The sequence below is a fragment of the Columba livia genome, chromosome 17, assembly GCF_036013475.1.
Source record: "Columba livia isolate bColLiv1 breed racing homer chromosome 17, bColLiv1.pat.W.v2, whole genome shotgun sequence".
In the NCBI taxonomy this organism is placed as follows: Eukaryota; Metazoa; Chordata; class Aves; order Columbiformes; family Columbidae; genus Columba; species Columba livia.
In genome coordinates, this window is record NC_088618.1 from 10,452,674 (window position 1) to 10,474,321 (window position 21,648).

The window sequence follows — 21,648 nt, forward strand, 5'->3', positions numbered from 1 at the left end:
TTGGATGAGGGAACAGCTAATCCTGATGTTGAGGAGAGCAGCCATTTAGACCATGTTGATTTTCTCTGCGGGGAGCCAAAGGGACACAGCCCGTAACTTTCTTCCATTGCAAAATAGCATGATGACTCCCATGCCCTACAGGGAATTTAATTTTCTTCAAAAATAGTAGCCTGATTGTGGTTGAGGAAACCAGGCCACTTGCAAAGGCAGAGGCCAGGGAATCGCCACAGGCCCCAGGAAACACTGCTATTAAATTTACACTTTCTAAGCCTCTAAACATCTTTGGCACAGCTCTAAAATAACAAGTGCTCTTTGCCTCTGATTTCTGGCTCCCATCAGGGCCAGACGGAGAAGCATCCGCTCCAGAGGACCGTCAGCGCGGGATTGCTGGGCTTGGCCCTTGTTCCCATTCCAAAGGAGCGATGCCCCATTTATGCGGGTGTTTTGAGGACAGGGGAAAAGCCATTTCTACCTGCAGGATCCAGGCTGCAGGCAGCCTATATAAATGACAACTTAGACACATTAACTACTCTCCAGACATCTTGATGGCTGATTTTTACATGGTGAACATGCTTGTTTAGGCTTGTAAGAGAACATAAGGTTTTCATGACAAATCCCTAATGAGACAGCACAAATGAATGTTTTTCTATTTAATTAGCTTCCATCAGGTTCCATTACACGTAGGCACAGACCTCCCACTCTGGCAAATTAGCTGTAAGGGAATTGATCCCCCTCAAGAGGCAAATGCCATCAGCGGCCACAATGCCTTCAACAGGGAGGTGAGATGAGAGGGAGAGACAGGGGCAAGAGAGGAATCACAGAATGTCAGGGATTGGAAGGGACCTTGAAAGCTCATCCGGTGCAATCCCCCCATGGAGCAGGAACACCCAGATGAGGTTACACAGGAAGGTGTCCAGGCGGGTTGGAATGTCTGCACAGAAGGAGACTCCACAACCCCCTGGGCAGCCTGGGCCAGGCTCTGCCACCCTCACTGAGAAGAAGTTTCTTCTCAAATTTAAGTGGAACCTTTTGTGTTCCAGTTTGAACCCATTACCCCTTGTCCTACCATTGGTTGTCCCCGAGAAGAGCCTGGCTCCATCCTCGTGACACTCACCCTTTATCTATCTGTAAACATTAATGAGGTCACTCCTCAGTCTCCTCCAAACTAAAGAGACCCAGCTCCCTCAGCCTTTCCTCATAAGAGAGGAAAACCCACATTGGGGTCAGTGGCTGCGGGCAGGTTTGGGAGGGCACTCTTATGTCTAGCAAACGTGGGTCAGGATTTGCTTCAGAGTGCTCTGGCTGACAGAGCCCAAGGCAGCAGCTCCACCAAAAGAATGCAATGACTTTGCTCCAGCAGCTTGTCACCTGAGGACTGAGCACACAGACCCAGCCTGAGCTGCCCACAAAGGCAACACTACACTCTTTTAAAAACAGTCCCTTATTTTGCACAGCATGCAGCAAAATAATCCACAAAAGGCTGTTCTGGCTCCATCAAGAGGAGGGAACTGTGGCTGCCCCCAACACCGCTTGCTTGCAGGGGCAGCAGAAGACGGAAGTGTGGCCACCAAAATCAGCCAGGGTCTGGCCACCGCCTTCTGGAATGAGAAATGGTTTCCAACAGTATCTTGTCTACCAGTTGGTTTTTAGTTCCCTTCTTATCCTGGATTAGCATAACTGATCTTTTCCTCTTCTTCAAAGGCTCACATCAGAGGTCTTTGCATATCACCCGCACCTCATTTAATTTAAAAAAGCTTCCTTGCATGGGCAGAGTACACAAAATATAATGATAGCACAGCACTATTGGAAAGGGTTGGTTATTTTTCTTCTCTTAAGCAGCTATGGATTTCAAAGCATCCTGAGCAGCTATTAATTGGTGACACTAAAGAAGATGGATGGATTGTGCTTTTTTTGAATGATTCACTTGCTTTTGTAAAGACTGTTGAAACATCTTCATGCTGAAATACTCCGCAGGAGCTGTCAAGGATGGAAAAGCACCAGATGAAAAGCATCGAAGGATTTTGCCTGCAAGATGCTGACCACACTCCCAAGGAGCATAAGTGGTACCAGATGAGGTGACACACCAGTATTTGACGGTTAACTGTATAACATAATTTATATGCTAGAACAATTCTATGTATAGACAGTGTAAATGTATAATACAGCAGTAGGAAACAAGGGAGTGTTAATGGCAGCGTAAAAATCCCTGGTAAGACAACATATAGCTGGTGTTGCTAGTTCTGGTTCTCATGCTCAGATTGGAGCAGGTGAAGGGATGGGCTGCAAGGGTAATCCAGATCATGAAAAGTCTGTTACATGAAAGGAGACTAAAAAAGGATGGCGTGTTTTATCTCATGCAATGAATGCTGAGAGAGGACTCCCTATAAATACATCACGGATAAGGACACAGAAGGGAGAAGCGCTATTTAAGTAGAAGCACAATTTTGGCAAAAAGAATTGTGTGAATAAACTGGATAAGAGTACATTAAGGCTGGGAATAGGAAGATTTCTGCTTTTCCAAGGAACTGCAGTAGGATTCCTCCTCCTTCACCATTACAGCAGGAGAAATGGTGGCAAAAATTAATCTTGTGGTGGAGCTGGATCACTTTATCATGCAGTTTCTTTCAGAGGGCTACCTACAACAGAAAGGAAATGAACTGACCTCAAAGGTCTTTTCCAGTACTAGACTGCTTGCAGGACTGTAAGGTTTGTATTTACCAGCTTTAAATTATCATCTGGAATTTATCTACTTGGTGCTCAGCTTATACACTCACACATCTAGTTCCTACTGTTATAGCCCACATGGAGGGAAGAAAGGACTCACTTATTGTTAGTGTTTAGGACCCTAAAGCAAGGCAGGATGTCACAGCGTCACCTCAGCATACACCATTCACATCCTATCTCATGCAGTAAAGTAAAAATAATACTTTCTTTAGCCTCATTCAGTGTCAAATATTCTCTCTGACCAGCCGTTTAAAAGAAGTAAACAGAAATGATGGTATCATGTGTTTCCCTCTAGAGGAGAATGAGAAAAAGTCTTCATCCAGTTCTTCTAGACAGTGAAATGGCTGATGCTTTTGGTCTCACCTTTGCAAAGATTTGATTTTTTGTAGACATGAGACAAAATCTTCTGAGCTGAGCCCTGGTCATGGAAACCCCCTTTTCATGCTACGTTTGTTTCAGAGGTTATTAATACTGCTGCCGAGCTATCCTTTCTAATTGATTATAAACTCTACATTTTAACATCAATTGGCATTATTTAATGGAAAGCTACCTTGACAGTCTCTGATATTTGTCAGGCTTTGTGGTGTATTTTCATACAGTGTCTACTTGGGCTCTCCACACTCCTTTACATGTATGCATGTGTACATACGTGTTTTAACCCATGAGCTCACTACTGATTACTTTTAACATGCTCTTTTCCTTAGTGTTACCAGAAGATGTGACATTCTATCTGCATTTTCCCTTCATTGCTCAAATAAGCAATGGCTTTTGTTGAAGCGAATTTCTTCTGCCTCAGCCAGTCTGGCTCCTCTCTCATTATGCAAACTGTAGGGCTCTCTATTCCCCATCAGTGTTTTCCTAAACATTAAAAGCTAAAATGTTTTGTGGCTATGTCAATCATTTAGTGATGCATTGATTTTGCTACAGAGAAGTAATATTCCTTCCAGAAAGGCAGACATATATCGCCCAACATCGTAGCTTTGCTCTGTAGTTAAGAAAGAATTAATTTCCTGGGTATAGGCAAATTAGCCAACACAGCCACCAGGCAGGGTTTGAAACATATCTGCAAAAGCATAGACATCAATTCACAATTAGATATATTCAATCAACTGTGAGATCTGCTTTCTGGACTTCAGGCAAGGTTTAGATGAGATTTGGGCAGGGCAAGAAGAAAACAAGAGCAGGAAGACATTTTGGCCTCTGCTCTAATTAAAAGCCTTTTTCATTGCAAACCTGATTTTCTCTCTTGATTAATTCTGAAATTCTAAGATACCCAAAACTATATATTTAATTGAAAAATACAGCTTGCCAGTTACAAGAACTCCATGAGGTTTAACATCTGGAATATACGAGCAATAAATAAATAAAATAAAGATAAATTGAAGCACTGACACTCCTGCAAAGAGGGGATCCTGGAAATGTTTGGGATGGATTGTGAGAAATTAATAGGCCGTAGGTCAGTCTCATTCAAAGAAAATCCTCTTTGGGGGAAGATTTGCTAAATAAAACCAACCGCATACAAAATATCCAGCTCTAAGTCATGTCAGAAACTAAAGGAGAATGGCAAAAGTTCAATAGACTGTAGCTGGATGAAGAAACAAATGTTTCCATACAATTTGCTTCTACAAACAAGATGATTCAAATTTAACAAAGGATAAGATTTTATTGCCTAAAATAGCTAAGAAAGAGGAGTCCTAATTAGTGCTAAATTTGTAACACTCAGGAGAGCGTGTTACCCCTTTATTAATTTGCCAACAGCTGAGTTCGAGGGACTCCCTGTTCCCACTGTGGCTCCATTAACACTTCAAACCACTAATTGCTGCCTCCCCTGGCTTCAGGTTCCTGGATTCCCAGCTCTTCTCTGGGAGGAAAATATATTTGGCTACCAAGTCACAAGCAAAGGAGGAAAAACCAAACATCTTGCCTTAGAATAATTAAAATCAATACATCAATCTGACTGCTGAGGACTGGGATTGCTGCCCCACCACCGCAGCCAGCACCCCCGCTCCCCAGTGCCCACTGGCTGTGCTGGGAAGCCCAGTTTTCTGGGTTAACTGACCCATGCCAAGAAAGAGGTGAGGCCATGGCTATTTTCCAGCCTTTGGCACGCTGGTGCCATAAGCAACCATCTATATTTTGCATACCTTGAGGTTGCCCAGTTTGGGAATCTTTGGAAGATTTTTACCAAAGCTTTTCATTCAGGTCAACTTCAAATTGTTACTCGAAGCAGAAGTCTATCCAAGAAAGTGCTTTTGTAGTAGTGGCGCTTGCCTTTTGTCACCCTTTGAAGGCTTCAGTTCACGTTTGGTGATTTATGCACACAGAGGAGGGATTTCCCTGACGGACAGTCCCTGGGATGTGGCACCATCAGCCCCATTATGGCAACGTCACCACAGGTGGGGAGAAGAGCCATGGCCAGACGCCCACCCAGCCGCTCTCTCAGACCCCGTCCTCAACAAGACGGGGAAGAAAATAAGATGAAAAAGCTCATGGGCTGAGATAAAGACAGTGAGATCATTTATCATTAGAGGAACTGGAGGTAAAACATCTTTGCAGTGTTGCAACAATGCCGCTTCGATTTGGTGCAAGGAGATTTTTTTTGTGGTTGATGTCCTCAGTGAAGTTTGTGAAGGGTGTGCCATGAGCACATATTTTAAGGACAGTTCTGAAATACATGTATCACCACGGCCAGCAGTTACGTTTATTCAGTTTAGGTGTCTGGGCAGCAGGGCTGCGGGACCGCTCTGAGGGGAGGACACTTCCAGCCAGTTCCAGCCGGTTGCAGCTCAGCTCCCCTGAGGGGCACAGCTGTGCCAGGCAGCGACACCTCTGGAAAAAGGTACTTAAGAAAGGACAAAACACTGTCTGGCAGTGTTGAGTGAGGTAAAAAATGTGAGAAACAGCCCCGTGAGCACCAAGCTTCGAGGAGGAGGAGGGGGGACCTGGTTAAGCCTTCTCCACAGGACCTGTTCCCACCGCTCCCCCGTGCAGCGCAGGACATGGGAGCTGGGGAGCGCTGTGTGTCATGGCCAGGGCCTGCATTGTCCCCATCTCTGCCAAATGATGTGGTGGGGATGAATCCTTCTCTCCTTGCTTCATCCCTCACTCTGCTCCCGTCCAGCTGTGGGGAAATTAAACTACACAAAGAATGTAGCAGCTTTGGTCCTGGTGTGAGAGCTGCCACTGCCTGAAGAAGCTGTGTGGAAAAATGAGAATTCAGGAAATCTGCAATACTTCCAAAATATTTTGGTTGTAAACATCCAGCAGAGACCAACAACATCAACCGCATGGGATATTTTTAGAAAAAATTGATTTTTAAGACTGGAAAAGTGCTAGGATAGTGCTATGTAATATATACCTATCCAATAGCTATAAGCAGACTGGCAAGTGGATTAAATACCAGAGGCTGGAGTGAGAATATCTGCTCAGCTTTTGCAGGTAAGATTTACTTCCTAACACAGGTTTCTTTCTGCTCAGGAATACTCTTTGCAAACTCCCGTAGCTCCTGTCAGCCGTCTCCTCAGTGTTCTTGGCTTTGACCCCCAGACAACTGCTGCTTCGTGTAGGTAAGATCTGCGAGGCAATCACAGTAAGGACATGCAGCATCCAGCTCTTCAGGCTTCACTGAGGGCCTGGCATGGGAGTCATACATCTATGTGAAACCGTGAGCTGGATATGGCACCCTATCTCCCTGCCTCTGTCACCCTTTCCAGTGTAATTCAGGCAAATTACTTCATAGCTGGCATTTCATGCCTTTATACTACACACCTTCAAACACTCAGCTACCTGCCACAGTCTTTACACTCCTGCAGGTCTCCTCCTGGTTATTCCTTCTCTTTTCCTACTCAGAGCATCCAAGAAGTCCGTATGTGCTTGGACAGAAGGGTCTGATTTTGTGGCACACTGCCTGACCTTTGTTACAGCTGTAGAGGTTGATGAGTCTTCCCTTCAGTGGGAAACAAGGTGACATAGAGCACAGGCCAGTGGATTTGTTGGGAGGTCCTTTGCTGACAACAGAGGGGGTGGACAAATGAGGAAACAAATGAACATTTTTATTAGCACAAAATGGATCTGTCAAGAAAAAAAGGTAATCAAAGATTTAAAGGATGAGGATTCTTAATTGCCAAAGAAGGAGTCCGAGTAATGGAAAAGAGGCACTGGAATCGCTCTTTTGTAAACATCAGGCTCAGGAAACATTACTGAGAACTGTAGCATTAAACCTACTCCAAGAGGACTCTGTGAGACAAAGGACAACAGTCACACCTTATGCTAAGATCTGCACTACTCCCACAGTCATGATACTTTGAAAAGATGATGTTCTTGCTGTAGATATGTTCCCCTTTCCTTTCTGTAGGACAAGTAGGAAATGCTTAGCATGTCCTTTGACCTCACTCCTATTTACCTGAGTTTTACAATATAACAAACCAAAAACCTAAATAATTTCTTCCCAACACACCCCGGAGCAGTGGGATCTTGTGGCTGGCAAAGAGTTAATGCCCCATCAGCTCAGATGCCTCACACCTGGAGGCAGAGGCCAGTGGGAGCTGGCTGTAAGAGGTAACAAGGAGCAGCTGTGTCTCTTTTGTGTGAGGGGCTGGGCTTGCACCTGTCCCTTGAAGTGGAAAAGTGTTAGACTGGAGATGTTTAGCCCTTTCTTGGAAACCTCCACAAAACCTGCATCTGCTCAGTCTGAAGCTGGATTGCCTGTTTAGGGGGATGAGAAGTTGCACTGGCTGATCTCTGTTGTTTCCCGTGTTTCTCAAGGCTGGAGGGCTGGAAGTGCTGCTGGAAATAACTACTGCTAATACTCAGACACAATAAGGTACTGCTACTATTTTTTTTTTCTCTGAAAATGTCCTTGAAAAATCCTTTTAATAGGGATAGTAAACTTTTGCTGCATCATTAAGCAAAGCGTGAAAGAGTGGATACTAAAGATTTTTCTGGCAATTGAATTTTTTTTTTCCTTCCCGCAAGGCTAGCTGATATGTGATAAAGAGTTCACAAGGCAAATATCTGAATGCTTTGGCAAAGGGCTTAGAGCAATGAATCCAAAATGGTGGTCTTCATGTTGTTTTTCAGTAAGTGCTAACTTGGATAGCTGTTTGGCTGAGGCCAAAACCCATTAGCTTAGGCTAAATGATTTGATGGGATTAGGATCTGTGATTTAGAACAGAAGCAAAGGCAGTTGTGTACCATGTGGGGGCAACTCTAGCTGGGTGTAATGCCTCTAGGTTCATTGTTTGAATGAAAGAAATGTTTTCACAACTGGATGTGGGTTGTGCACGTGGTTTAGGAGGTGCTTAAACACGACCCTCTGTGTTTTCTGTGGTTTATTCTTGACCAAAGCGTTTGGCTCTTGTGGAGAGGAAAATACAGTGTGTGAAAAAATGAGTCAGCCTGCTTCCTGTGGGAGGGCCTGCCAGAGGCTCGCTGCTTCGAATGCTGCAATAAATTAGCACTGGAGATAACTCAGAGGACAAAGTGTGCCTGGAGGACACGCAATGCTAAGTAGTGCACACAGTGGCTCTTGCTCTCTGTGTGCAAATCCTGCTTGCAGAAGGAGTGTGGGAGATGAGGCAGCTTTGCACAGTGGCTCCCAGCACTGGTGTCTTGTTATGAGGTTCTCAATGTGAGGCTTGTTGGCAGCAACTTGGCTCCTGGTTGTTGAGAAGGAATAGGGTAATAAAGTGTAATGCTAGCAGGCTCTCCTAGTTCTGTGACCATGCTGCATGTGACCTTGGATGAAGCATTTGTTCCTCTGTACTTTAGTTACCTATTTGTAAATGGAAGCAGAAAGGCTGATAGCTTAAATAGTCAAGCCTGGTTACACTAAATTGGAGCTGAGAGGAGCCACCGCATTAATTTCAGGGGAGCACAGCTTGGGTCCGGTGTGTTGGGAGGCGGTCTGGGGCTTTCAGGTTAAAAAGTCTGTTGTTCCCCCCACACCTGTGTGTGAGACAGCAGGTTCTCAAGTTTTGCCTTGGCTGGGCAGAGGGAACCACTACAGTTTAAAAGCTGGATGGTCTGTGTTTTGCATTAGTAAGTTCAGTGGTCTGCTCTCCTAGATAACTTCTAATGCATTTCTAGTGCTTAATTTCCATTAATAAGTTATTTTTCCCGGACAAAAGGCATATTTTATCTTGATAGAGCATTTTGGCCAAGTTACCTTTGATGTGGGGTTTTAATCCAGATTTTTTTTGAGCTCAGCCTGACTTTTCTACTTGAGCTAAAGGATGAAAGATATTTCTTCCAGTAAATTTCTAGTGAGCCATAAGTGTAGGTCAGATGACAGCCTAATGAAATACAAAATGCTTGACTAGTTTGGAAATAGCTGAACTGAAAACATGAAGATTTAACCTGGTCATTAAAACCTTTTGAAAAAAAAGAAGCAGAAGCATATAATGGTAGAAGCAAAGTGAAAAGTAACATGTCCTGCTCTGAGAGGCTTTGCTGTCTTTGTCTTCCCCTGGTAGCCAGAAGTCAGGACAGCCAATCTCCATTCTTGAATTTATTTTTTTATGAAGCTGTTTTGGTCTAAGACTTTAAACCTGGAGGTGTTCACACTCAAATGTCTGTGCCTGGAAGCAAGAGATGATAATTAAGCTTCTTGCAGTCTCTTACTCTGGCTTTAAGCACTCTATCTCCTTTATTTCAAAGAAAATGAACTGAGTTCTGTTGGGGATATCTAATATGTGATGGCAGGTTAGCAGCTCAGCCTGCTCTTGAAATCTTCATCTAAATACTCTGTTAAGCCCAGAAATATACTCTTTGGGGATTTCATAGTAATATAGAAACGAGAAGCTTTTCAATGTATGTAGCCCTGATGCTCAAACTTGCACCTACAAACACATCTGAGTGCCTGAAAATACTGGTGTCCAGTCCCATATGTGTGGAATGAATGGATGCCAAAAAAGATGAGGAAAAATTTAAGGAGTTGGCTTAAAATATATGAATATCTCTCAGGAAGCCTTCAGACAGGAAGAGAGAAAACATTTTCTAAAATGTAGACATATATTTAAACTTTATGGTAGATCAACCTGGGAGATGTTTTGTTGGCTTTTAAAGCCCTGCTGACCCCCAACAGCTTCCATCAGGCTGTTTCTTAAAAAACAGTACTGATGTGTTTGTTCATTTCTTTCACAACTTGATACATTTATTTCAAAAGTCAGAGGAGGAAGAGCTATGTTTTCTGAGTTTGGCTTGACTGAAGCAAGATAGAAGACGTTCTGTGCCGAAGGCTTATTTCTCATAGCCAATGCGGTAAAACTTATGGCTGCTTTCTGTAGAAAAATAAGGAAACCCAAGCCCTGTAGTGAATATTTGCCAGGATGGGAGCTACAGCTTCAAACTATTCCATTAAAGCTTTCTCTTCACTAAATGTTTTTAGCACTGATAGATGCAGTAGGGTAATAAATGAAAGGTGAGTGTTATAAAAATGAGTAAGTGCCTCACAAAGCTTTTTGGCAGGGAACAACAAAACAAAAACAAACTCAAGAAAACAAAGCAAAACCAACCAAACAACAACAAACCTCAAACCAAACAAAAAAACCACTACCAAACAAAGAAAACCTCAAGCACACACGGCAGCATGTCACAATTGCAATGTGCAAATAAAAAGGTCCAAATCTACTTTCTTGAAGGATTTTTTCTGAAGCTATTGGGTAACATTTTACTTAAAAATATTTATCGGTCAACTACTATTTGATCTGTCATTCTAAACACAGCAAAGCTCTGCTGGATAGCTGCAGATAAAAAGCTTCTAGAGATTCCATTTAACTTGGCAATACTTCCTCCTGTACTTCTGCAGCCTCCAGCTATTCCTGAATTGTTCTCCCTTGTTGGCAGCATGAAAAGACCTGTTTAGAGCACAAGGTCTTTGGAGCAGGCTCTGAGCACAAGACAGACCTTGCTTTTGGTGATTCCTGATGAAAGATAATTACAATGTGTCAGTAATAACATCTGAGCACTCTGATCTGCTGCAGTTGAACATAGATCTATACTTTGTCCATTACCAGATGTAGTAAGTACATGAACACTTGTCTCTTCTCAGCCCAGCTTTGCTCGTTTTCCACTAAGGTTCAGCTTATGACTCAGTGCAGCAGATGTTTGAACACAGACGTACTTGTTTACCTCTTTGTGCAGTGCCACAGATGTAGGCACTAAGGGGATTAGGTCTCTAAGTCGTAGATCCTCAGGGAAGGGGCTTGGACTTCAGAGCAGTCTGCACCTTGATAGTGGTATGTAGTGGCAAATATGTGATATAACTTCTAGCTTAAGCCAGAGCTGCTAAGCCACAGAAGGTGTATTCAAAGTTGATAGTAAGTTTTCTGAACAACACCTGTAACCCAGCTTTTGGGAAGCTGCTGAGCACTTCTGTAAGTGGCCAGACCTCATGCATGTGTCAGCCTGGCAGGTGAGGTGCTCCCCGAGGGGGCAGCTTGAGTGCCGCTGTGGCTGGAGTCTCTGGGTGATGGAGGGCCCAGCAACAAGAATGTGGATCTCTCCTTGGAGCTTTGTCCTCCTACAATCTAGCTTTTAAAAAGTTCTTGCATGAATTTATTTAAATAACAGCTTTTGGCAAACTCACTGGCATTTTGGTACTTTAAGTCCTACAAAAAGCTGTGCTTGAAAATAAAAAATAAAGCAAGTAGATGCACACAGCAAACTTAGCTGAAAAACAAGGCGGGTGCAGCACATTCTGTAGGATGATGTATAAAATATACTGTGCTCTGCCAAATCATACACATGCAGGGGAATGCATTATCAGGGACTGGAAAGAGCCCCTCTGTGTATGAGTTTCAGGCTTTGGTACATCTGTGAATATCACTTAAGGTAAAGCATGGGTGATTCTGTATGGGGGAAGCCACCTCAGTCACAAACCCTTCATGTATTCAGTTATCTTTCCTTATGGAGGAGAGGTAGAGTGCTGTCAGAAGAAAGAAAAAACAAACCTGTTGCAGCAACATTCTAACAGCTGTGTCAAAGTAACTGCATGTGAACTAGAGTTCACTGAAGTGCTGCAGACAAGGGCTCTGTATTTGGCTGTGGGCAGCAGATTTGGCACATGTGCTATACTTAGACTTGCACCTATAGCCAAGATTTTGCAAATGTAGGTCAGGCGTCATTGAATCAAAAGCCCTTTCCTTCACAGTCTAAGATGCTGCTTAAAATTATAGGAACCCTTCAAGCTGTGGGGTTTTTTTGGCACTGAGCCTGTTGCATTCTGACAACTGACCCCATGTGGATACAGAAAGCTTGCAGCTGGGGCTGACAGCAGAAAGGGGGTGCCAGGCAGACATGGGGACTGGGGGTGATCTGCAGCCCAGGTTTCTGTGCAACCAAGCCATGAGTCTGCCTGCAAACCAACCCTGGGCTGTGGAGACCTGCAAGCACTGCATGTGATCTGAGATTGGGAAACATTGTACTGACAGATGCTGTGAGAGTTGGCAGCCTGTCCTGTGTGTCTGATGCTGAGAAAAGATGTTTTTTCCCTGGTAAAGATTTGATGGCTGAAGCTTGGTCTGGAAAGAAGCAGCATCCTTCATAAAGCCATCACAACCACAGAATGGTGAAGGAGGGAAGCATACCCCCCTAAATTCCCCATTTCACCCTCAGTGATTTGTCTTGGAAGGGCAGAGTGTGTCAAGGGCCATGGGTGCCCTTTGGGAGAAAGGGGAGAGGGTGGAGGAAATGCTGTTGGTTTTGGCTCTGGAAATGTCAGTACTGACGAGTGTCGTGTACCCTGTGTATGTGCGTTCTGGGCCTAACTAGGTAACAGGAGACCAGCTAAAGCACACCAAGTAGAACACAACAGTGGTGTGGAAGTGGCTGTTCTTCAGCTTCCAAGTCTCCTTGGCAAGTTACAGGGTTGTTGGAGTGTGCTTCAGTTTGAAAGCCCTGTTTGAGTGTGCTCATACTTCAACTGTGGCAACTATCATTGCTTTCCAGTTATGCTCTTTTATCGCTTTATCTTCAGCAGAGGGGGCTGCCTTGCATGAGTGTGTGTGGATTATCCTGCACTTGAGCACAGGCTGATCTACTGCTCCAGTTCTTATGCTACTACAATAGGATTTTAAACTGGGATCTTCCCTAGCATTGCTGCATATAAATGATTAACTTTCTCTTCCTTTTGGTGCCTGAAAGCAAGAATAATGTGATCAGTGACAGAGGAGATCATGGTATTCAGCTCCCAGCAGTTTTTATTACTCCTGCTGCTGTAGCTGAATTTCTCTATGTGCACAAGCCCGTGGTAGCAACACTTAATCTACAGTGCTTGCTGTGTGCTTTAAGTGTCTAAAATGGTGTCGCTTAAAGCTGCTGCCAGTACACAGGCATGTGAGTTAGGAAGACTTTTATCCTATCTGTGCTAAACAATCACCTGCCTTAAGCCGCTGACCCTTTTTCCCTCTCCTGTTTTGCACATGATGAGGTGTGTGCAGGAGCTGGCAGATGGCTGGGGAGCAAACAAGTCCATGGAAGCATGCAAAGAAATCATGTTGCATCATTGCTAACCAGCTTCTGCCTGCCCCTACCCTGTGTACACAGGCTTCCCCATCACCCCTTGGCTTGGCTGGTTTGTGACCCACCTCCTGGAACAGCCTTGGAGACCTTTTTTTCCCTTTCTTTCTCTGGTTGATTAGTCTAATAGACATCACCCATGGCACATTGTTGAATTCATGCATAGACACAGTGCTGTGCCAAAGATTTGTTCGCTTAATTACATAAATACTGCTGTTTCTACTGTAGTGTGTCTGGCTTTGTCTTGCTGCTGAGGCTGGTGTTTCTTTTAGCCTCCTTTCCTTGGCTCTGCTCATGGAGGTGGTCTGGGTCTTTTTCTTTGGCTGTGGTGTGGTTGTTTGTTTTTTTTTCCTGTTGAATTTTAGCACATCTCCCCAAGCTGGAACATTACAGGGACTCAAATGGACTGAAGAAGGAACAAGTAGTTTAACCGCACCACTTGTGCACCACAGGCTGTTTGTTACCACTTAAAACACTCCAACCATTAACACTTAGGTGTAATGCAGTGCTGCTTGGCTCCATGCACTGGCATACTCTGCTTTTCCTTCATGGAGACAAATCTTATCTGTGTGATGTTAGTACCACAAGTGGCAAAAGCCTGCTCTGGGTGCTCAGGCAGGCCAAACGGGATACTGAGGGACAAACAACTTCTTCCTCACCAGGCCCAAACATAGAGAGAAATACTCCATTGAAGAAAGCTTTGGTGTTGGGGTTGCACCTCCTTGACTTGATGCTTTGGTCATGTCTGCTTGAGCAGTGGGGTGGAGTGGGGCATGAGGGTGTAGCCCATAGCTGATTGCTCAGAGGCAGAAAGTCCCAGTGCAGCTGATGTCTGACAGAATACGCACAAGTGCTGAACTGAATCCAGGCTAGTTTTCAGGAATTAATAGGTTAAAGTATAGCATAAGTTTGTTAAGCTCTTGCAGGGATTTGGAATTTCCCAGAGTGATCCCCACTGGCACCAACGGACAAAGAAGATAAAGATATTAGAGCCCAAGTTTTCAGCACAAGCCTTCTCTTAAGTACTGATTCAAAATAGAGCTTTACTTGTCAAGCTGTGAAATGCCAAGCATATCCACGTGTCTCAAACTTATTTATATGGAGGACAAGACAAATACTACCACTTAAAAAGCTCCATGTTAGTTTTCATCCTTACTCAGGTTTCTACTGAAAGGTTCTTGGATTTAATATTATGTATAGCAATATTTTAACATAACCAGGAAAGAAGAGTGTTTGGCCAGGTCTCTTCATAGAGTAGGAATTTACATGAGGGTTATAAGGCTCATTGGGGCTAATCCCCGCTAGCATTATACATCATCTGACAGTTGCCAAGGAGACAAGGATAATCTCAGTGAGACAAGATATGTGAGAAGGGTATTTATGGACATTTGCCTATCGATGCTTGGTGGAATGCACCAAAAAGTGATTATTTAAGTGCCTTTGAAGTACTGCCTCTTCTGTGGTGAATATGGGAGTCTGTTGGTACGCAAGCAAAAAATTTCCCTGTGATATTAAACTAGCAGCAACTTGGCCTTGATGTTTCAAATTTATCTTGCAGTGGCCTCATCCAGTTGCACAAAGGCGCAGACAAGGCTTTTGCGGTGTTGTGAAATGGCTGCTCATCTGCCTGCACTCTGTGGCACCAGCAGACTGCATAAGTAAAACCAAACCATTTCTGTCTGTCGTGCTGACACAGGCTTAATGAAAACTGTCCTCTTCACATGCTTGAAATACTAGCAGGTGCCTCATGCAGATGTCTTGCATGCCAAGTGATGTGAGGGGAAGGAAGACTGGAGGGGGGTGTATATGTGTGTGTAGGTGTAGATGTGTATGTGCTTTGGCAATGGATTTCCAGCATAACCAGCTGTTCCCTCCTTCCCTGTCCCCAGGGTGAGCCCAGTTGCACCATGGCCAGCTGGCTCTTGGTGCTTATCTCACATTCCCTGAGCTGTGAGAAGGGTTAGCATCACAGGCTGCTTGCTATGTGGGTCTGAACAGGCATTTTAGTCAGAATAGGCCATTTTCCCTGACCTGGGGTGGTTTATAGCTCTGCTTAGGGAAATTAAAAGCAGCAGGAGAGCTAGTGTCTTCATTTGAACAAGTTCATGCTTGGAAAGGCTTCTGCATCATCTCTTTCACATAGAAAAATATTTTCTTGGCGGTGTGCTCCCTGGCCATGAGAAGGGGCAGAGACTGATGGAAGAGCCCCATATCTGGGACCGGGAGCACTAAAGCTGTGTGGTCTGGAACTGTCCCACACTGGACTAATCTTCCCTTCCTGGGTTGAGGTGAGGCGGTGACCTGTAATGAAGAGAAAAAGGCTGCCTGCCTCCTTCCCTCTCCCCAGCTTGACCTTCTTAGTCTGTGGTACTGTCTTGATGGAGGATTACAAAGGATGGGGAGACAGAAGGAATTTTGCAAGTTTTCAAAGCCTGAAGCAAATGACTTCTTGGAAAGGAAGGAGCTGCTGAGAGCCAGCCTGCAGCTGATGGGCTGTGTCTCGTGGTGCCAGAGTTTTAATCTCGGGTAAGCAGCTCTGAACTGCTGGGTTGGATAATGCTTGGAATGGAGGAGGCCTCTTTAAAGGAAGTAAATCAACCCGTTAATCCTCTGTAGGTGGGTTTTGAGGAGCTGGTTTAGATTGTACAAATCAGTGACTGCAATCTCCATAGAGGTTTCTGCAGTGGGGTTCAAAGTAAAATGGTGCTTGGCCTATCTATTCCAGTCAGTCAAGAAAATTGCTTGTGAGCAATGTTTTTGCCTGTCTCCAGTCCTGCTCTTAAATGGCACCATTCTCTGTTTGCTTGTTTTGGGGTCAGTATCCAGCATGGACTCCATGTGAAGGCAGGGTGCTGCCTGGGAGATCTTGAGGTGCCTGTGTTTAGGTAGCTTTAAAAACACCAGGGATATGCAGTTACATCTGGCAGGAAGAAAAAAATAATGCTGTTCCCAAGTGTGTATTATCCTTTTTCCCCTCTCCCTCTAGGCTGAGCTCATTCCTCCATACCACAAAAACGAGCCACCTGAGCAGACTGAGTAGTGGCTTTCGGACTGTTTTGCCTTGACTGAGATGAATACGGGGTAGCTCAGCAGATCTAGGGGCAGCGGTTTCTTGCAGTAAAGGCTGATAAAGCAGCCCAAGACTGGGAGAGCTCTCCTTGACTGCAGCTCTGCAGGGTAAGAGCCTGTGCACATGGCGCCAGCGCCTCAGGCGCAGAAAGGCCCCAGGAAGAGGTAGTAGTATTAATGAAATCATCAATTTCATAAGCATTTGCCTTGAGCTCTTAAAGCTTTGAATATTTATTAGTTAGTCTTCACTAAGATGTCTGGTCCCCTGTGCGAAGGTGGAGAGGGAAATAAAAAGTAAGAAGCACAACATTTAGGAAGAATTTGAGCACAAAGTGAAATACAGCATCCAGTAAAGCCTAAGGAAATAAATCTCTATGGATTAGAGGCAAAAACAACAGAAATAATTTGAGTTAGCAAATCCCTGTGCAACTTCACAGCCGATCGATACGTGTTATTTGGACAAATATCGCACTGCTAAATTCTACAAACAATCTCTTTTGAACAAACATGGTCATTTTGGGCTTTCTCATTTGGCTTCATCTAAACATAAATCTGCTGGAAAGTGTGACTTGCGTGGTATCTGAGCATGTTCAAGAGCAAAGGTTGGAACCTACCTCTGAATAGTCTCCTGTTTACATTTGTTTACTTTTTTTTTACGTTTGTAGAATGAAAATGCAAGTCTGTGCTGAAGCCTTAGAGATCACTTATTTCTTGTATTACTTCAAGCTTCTCTGCCTCTTCAATATTCATAAATAGCAGGAAGACTTGACCTGATGTTACAGAAAATCTTGCCTGAATAAAAGATAGCGAAACTGCAGAAGGCCTCTTTCAGACTTAACCTTGTTTAGATCTTCTCATGCCAAGGCAAAAATTGGCCAGCCCTGCCTGACTGGTGACTACTTGGCTGCTTCTCGAAAGCTTCCTTTGATGGAGACCTTGTAGAATCTCTGGGCCATCTGTTCTCCTACTTGCCTAGCTGTACAGCTAGGGTGTTTTTCTTCACATCCAGTCTAATTCTTATCCTGCAACTTATACACACCTCCTTTATGTAAAGGATATGGAGAAAATAACCTTAAACTCTATAAAGGAGTAATGTCTGGATTACTAGCTTTTTCCTGGGGTCATATGCTTTCTGTATGGGACATAGCTCACAAAACAGAACTCAACCTCTACAGGAGTGTACCTAATGAAATTGTTAGGCCAACCCGTATCTCCTTCAAATGAAATGCTCTCTTGCTCTACTTATGAACAACCTTTTACCCTAGTCACTCTGTCATGCAGGTCTGTTGGTTTATGTGTTAATCTATCAGTTGTTCTCTGTTGTACTCTCACCTCTAGACAGCTTCTTGTTCCCAACTATGGTGGCATTTCCCATCCCTCTGGGTGGTGCCGCCAAACATAAACCAGCTCTGTATTTCATTGCAGCATCCACCACAAGTCAGCAAGAGGGTCTTGCTGATCCTATAGCTCTGCTCACAATAACTGGGTTTTGCTAAATGTCATTCTAAACAAAATGCTGATTAAGCTCTAAGCTGTTTTGCAAGGGGCCTCTGAATGCATGGGTAATTAGAGCACCTAATACAGCTGACAAGACCCCCTTCAGTATAGAAGAGACCTCCATCTTGAGCTATTGTCTACTAAGTTGCATTTAGAAAAGGCAGTCCTACTTCAAAAAAAACCCAATAATTTAAGGACTTTCATTATAAGTTTTGCAAACTTTATAATCCAGAATGGCTCTTTAAAGATCAAATGCTTTTAATTGGGTTTTTCTTATGTAGATATTTGCAAAGCATTCAATCATGTTTAGCTCTGACTGTAGCTAGTAATGCAGTAGCTGGATGCAAACACCTTCTGTGTCCTACTTTCTAGAATCTCCTGGAGGAAGTGTTTACAGCAAGTGTGAATAAGCAGAAATATTTTTGAAAAACCTCTTCTGCCCACGTGTTCCTACTTACGAGCTACTGTATAATAAAATAATTTCTATAAAGACCTGGACCCAAACAGAATAGCCACTTGACATTTTTAGTGCAGTGCAAGATGGGAGGAAGGGACTCATTCAGATTTTTCTCTCCTTGCTCCAGAAGTTCACCTTCAGTTTCATGTTAGATTCCTGCTTTCAGATGTTAATGGCTTAGTGGTGCTGCTAATGTCTCAAGGTAGAGGCCTTGCAGAAACTCCCAAAATCTCTTCCAGAACCACTTGCTAGAGGTGAAGGCTGGGCTGTGAGCTGGGCTCAGCTGAAGTACAGAAAAGAGCAGTGTATGTCTGACTACAGGGTGCTTAACACTTGCATATTTGTCCTAGATAGTGCTCCGGATGCTCATTCTGCACTGCTGTGCTGCCCAAGGTGTGGGGCGCAGGATGTCTGGGCTCTGGGGGTGTCTCATGGGGCCAGTCTCTGCTGCTCCATTCAGGCACCACAAGCCTCTGAGGATGCAAGATGAGCTGGGCACAGGGTGGCTCTGCCAGGTAATTGCTTCTGTTGTGCTGTGCTGTGCTCCCTGAGCTTGGCTCACAGCGGGAGATGCATTGTGCCAAGCCCTGGCAGAGTCACCTTTGTGTGGGCTGACTGACCCGCTCACAAGGAGCTCTTTTTACCAAGAAAACAGAATGTTTACCTTCCCCCAGCACGCTCCAAAACGTGTGGATAACAGCCTGCCTTAGGCTGGGAGATCTCCAGGGTCATTTTTGGGGAAAACTTGTTGTGAACAGGAGAGGAAAAGGGGTGAGATGGGGGTGATGAAGCGGCGGATGCTGGGGACATGTCCCGGTAGCAAGCCAAGCTCCCGGGGGTGGCAACGGGGCCTGTGCCACCCGCCTGCCTGCCTCAGACGTCATGAATGCGTCTCAGTGCGTGGCCGCTGACTGTCACAGCATTACAAGCAGAGAAATCACACCCGGTTGCCACAGCAACATCACCAGCAGGGACCGCCCTGTGCTGTCACCTGGAAACGGCAAGGGGTCCCTGGGGATGGCTGGGTACCTGCACCACTGTCCCGGGGGAGGGTGAGGGTCCCATCCAGCCCTGGGACTGATGGATGCTATCCTTTTTGTCATCAGCAAGGATCTGTGTAGTTCCACTGCTGCAATAGTAACTTTTTTTTTCACTTTAATGGTAATTTTTAACCCTTTAACACAGGGCTTTGCACTGTGGTTCAGTAGCAGTGTGTGCCCCTGTTTAATTCTGTGGACAGCTTTCTGCCCCTTCCCTCAATGCTCACCAGTACTTAAAGCAAAGGATACAAGGGTAAAAATCTTGCATGAAATGTGTGGATGTAAAATCTTTGGGCATGCTCTATAGGGGTGCCTCCCTCCCATCTTTGCAGGAATTACTTCTTTGGTATTTCCTGCATTTATGCCTTGGTGTCCAGACAGCTCTGTTCCAACTGGCTCTTGAAGGTCTGGGTGCCCTAAAATAGGGTTAATGGGTGCTACAAGCTTGGCCAGACTCTCAGCAGAGGGTTGAGCCTTTCTTCCTGCCTGTTTTCCTTCCCTCAGATGGATGGTGGGTGAGTGCCACTTGGCAGTGACCTCAAGATGTTTCCTTGTTACCTTCTAGGGCACTGAATCATTTCATTGAAGGACTTTGCAGGCGAGAACACGCAGCTGCAGTCACGTCCTATATTTACAGCTTTAGCATAGAAAGCCTCAGCACTCCAGTCCTGATGTGGCGTGAAGCTGAATTATTAACAAGTGCTCTCTGCTAGAGGAGAAGTAGCTGATGAGAAAGAGCCTTTACTGCATGTGTGCCAATCAGTATTCACTGGGTGATCAGAGATCTGGTTACGTGGTGCTAGGATCTGCTGATGCTCCAGAGAGGCAGGGAGCTGGAGGGTGCTTGATGTTAATGGGAGGTTTACTGGCTTCAGTGTTTGGCTCTGTCTTGTGCTGGTATCTACTTTTCTCTTGCCCTGCCATGTGTAACATCAATGTGCTTTATGCCAGGGAAAAAGCAATGCTGGAAGGGCTGTCTGCCTCTCCCAGGGAGTGAGCACCTAAGCTGCCATGAAATGCAGGTACTTCAGCCCCTTCAACAGGAAGGGATGCCACCTTTTCTTGTGCAATCTCCCTTCTCCATTGAATTTAGACTGCTTGGAGGTGTTGCAGATCAAGATTTGCTATGCAGGACTCCACGTGCTATTGAGTAGCTCAGTATGGAGTTCCTTACAGTAAGGTACTCTTTACTGAATAGGTCCAGTAAACACTTTGAGCCACAGAAAAAAGAGACTTCCAATGAAAAATAGTTCAGTGTAGTGACTGATCTGCACCATGAAATATGAGGTTAGTCAAAGCAACTCTACTTGAGCCTGGGTCCATTCAGGATCCTCTTCTGTTTAAAAATAAACCCCCTGAAGCAGTACTTAAGCTGAGTCTGACTTACTTGCCTCTCTGCTGAGCATGGAGTTTCCCAGTATACCCTGCTGGGTTATTGGAGACAACTTAATAAACAAGAAACATAAAGAGGCTTGTATTAAGCATCTGTACAGATAAAATAAGCAATTAAAGATAAGCTAGCCCACAGTGCAATGGCTACAGATCTCTGGCCTGGCAAAAGCAGTGAATCTTGCCCAGCACACTTGTTCCAGTAACTTTTTTTCAATCATTAGTCTGCTTTTCTTGAAACCAACATTGTTCTTATGCTGACAGACCCAACAAATAACCATTCAGAAAAACCTCTTCAAATCAATAATTAACAACAGATCTGACTCTCTTCTAAGTATGTTGTTGACCACAAAGGATGTATTTAAAGTAAGTTATTTGAATATAAGTGAATATAATATGATATGATCAGCTCATTCTTGAATAAAAACATGTTTCTCTCAAATCCAAGCCAGGGAGTGCCTGCTGGTTCTGTGAAGCTGTCCTGCATGTCACAGTGCAAAGTTAGAAACACAACTCCTTCAACTGAAATATTACTGAAAGGAAGGGTTTGTGGCTAGCAAATAAAACCTCCTTTGGAGACTTGTGGTATGGCAAATCATTTTCTTGCTGTACCAGAGGGATTGACTGAAACACCTCATTCTTTGTAGCAGTATGTTGGCACTAGATGCTGAGTGAATATAAGAACCTGGTGACTGAGGGCCCCTCTGAGGGATGCGGCAGCAGCCGGGTGCTCCTCTCTAAACACAAAGAGCTATTTCAGTAGTGGAAGATGACATGCTTCTTCCTGCCACCGAAAACCAATTTTCATTGCATAAACTACCTGAGCTTGACATTGTGAAATTACTTCTTTTATGGTACATAGAGCATAAGGAAGCCCAACTGAACCAGGAAGGATAAGGATACATCCTCACCCAAGCTACATGCAGCAAACAGCTACAGGAGCCCAGAGCTTGG

General features: G+C 44.5%; 1 protein-coding gene across 3 annotated transcripts in view; it reads right to left on the minus strand.

Annotated features, from left to right (window-relative positions):
- BICDL1 (BICD family like cargo adaptor 1) overlaps positions 1-21,648 on the minus strand; it is a 49,363-nt gene that overhangs the window by 18,348 nt on the left and 9,367 nt on the right. The window lies entirely within an intron of this gene.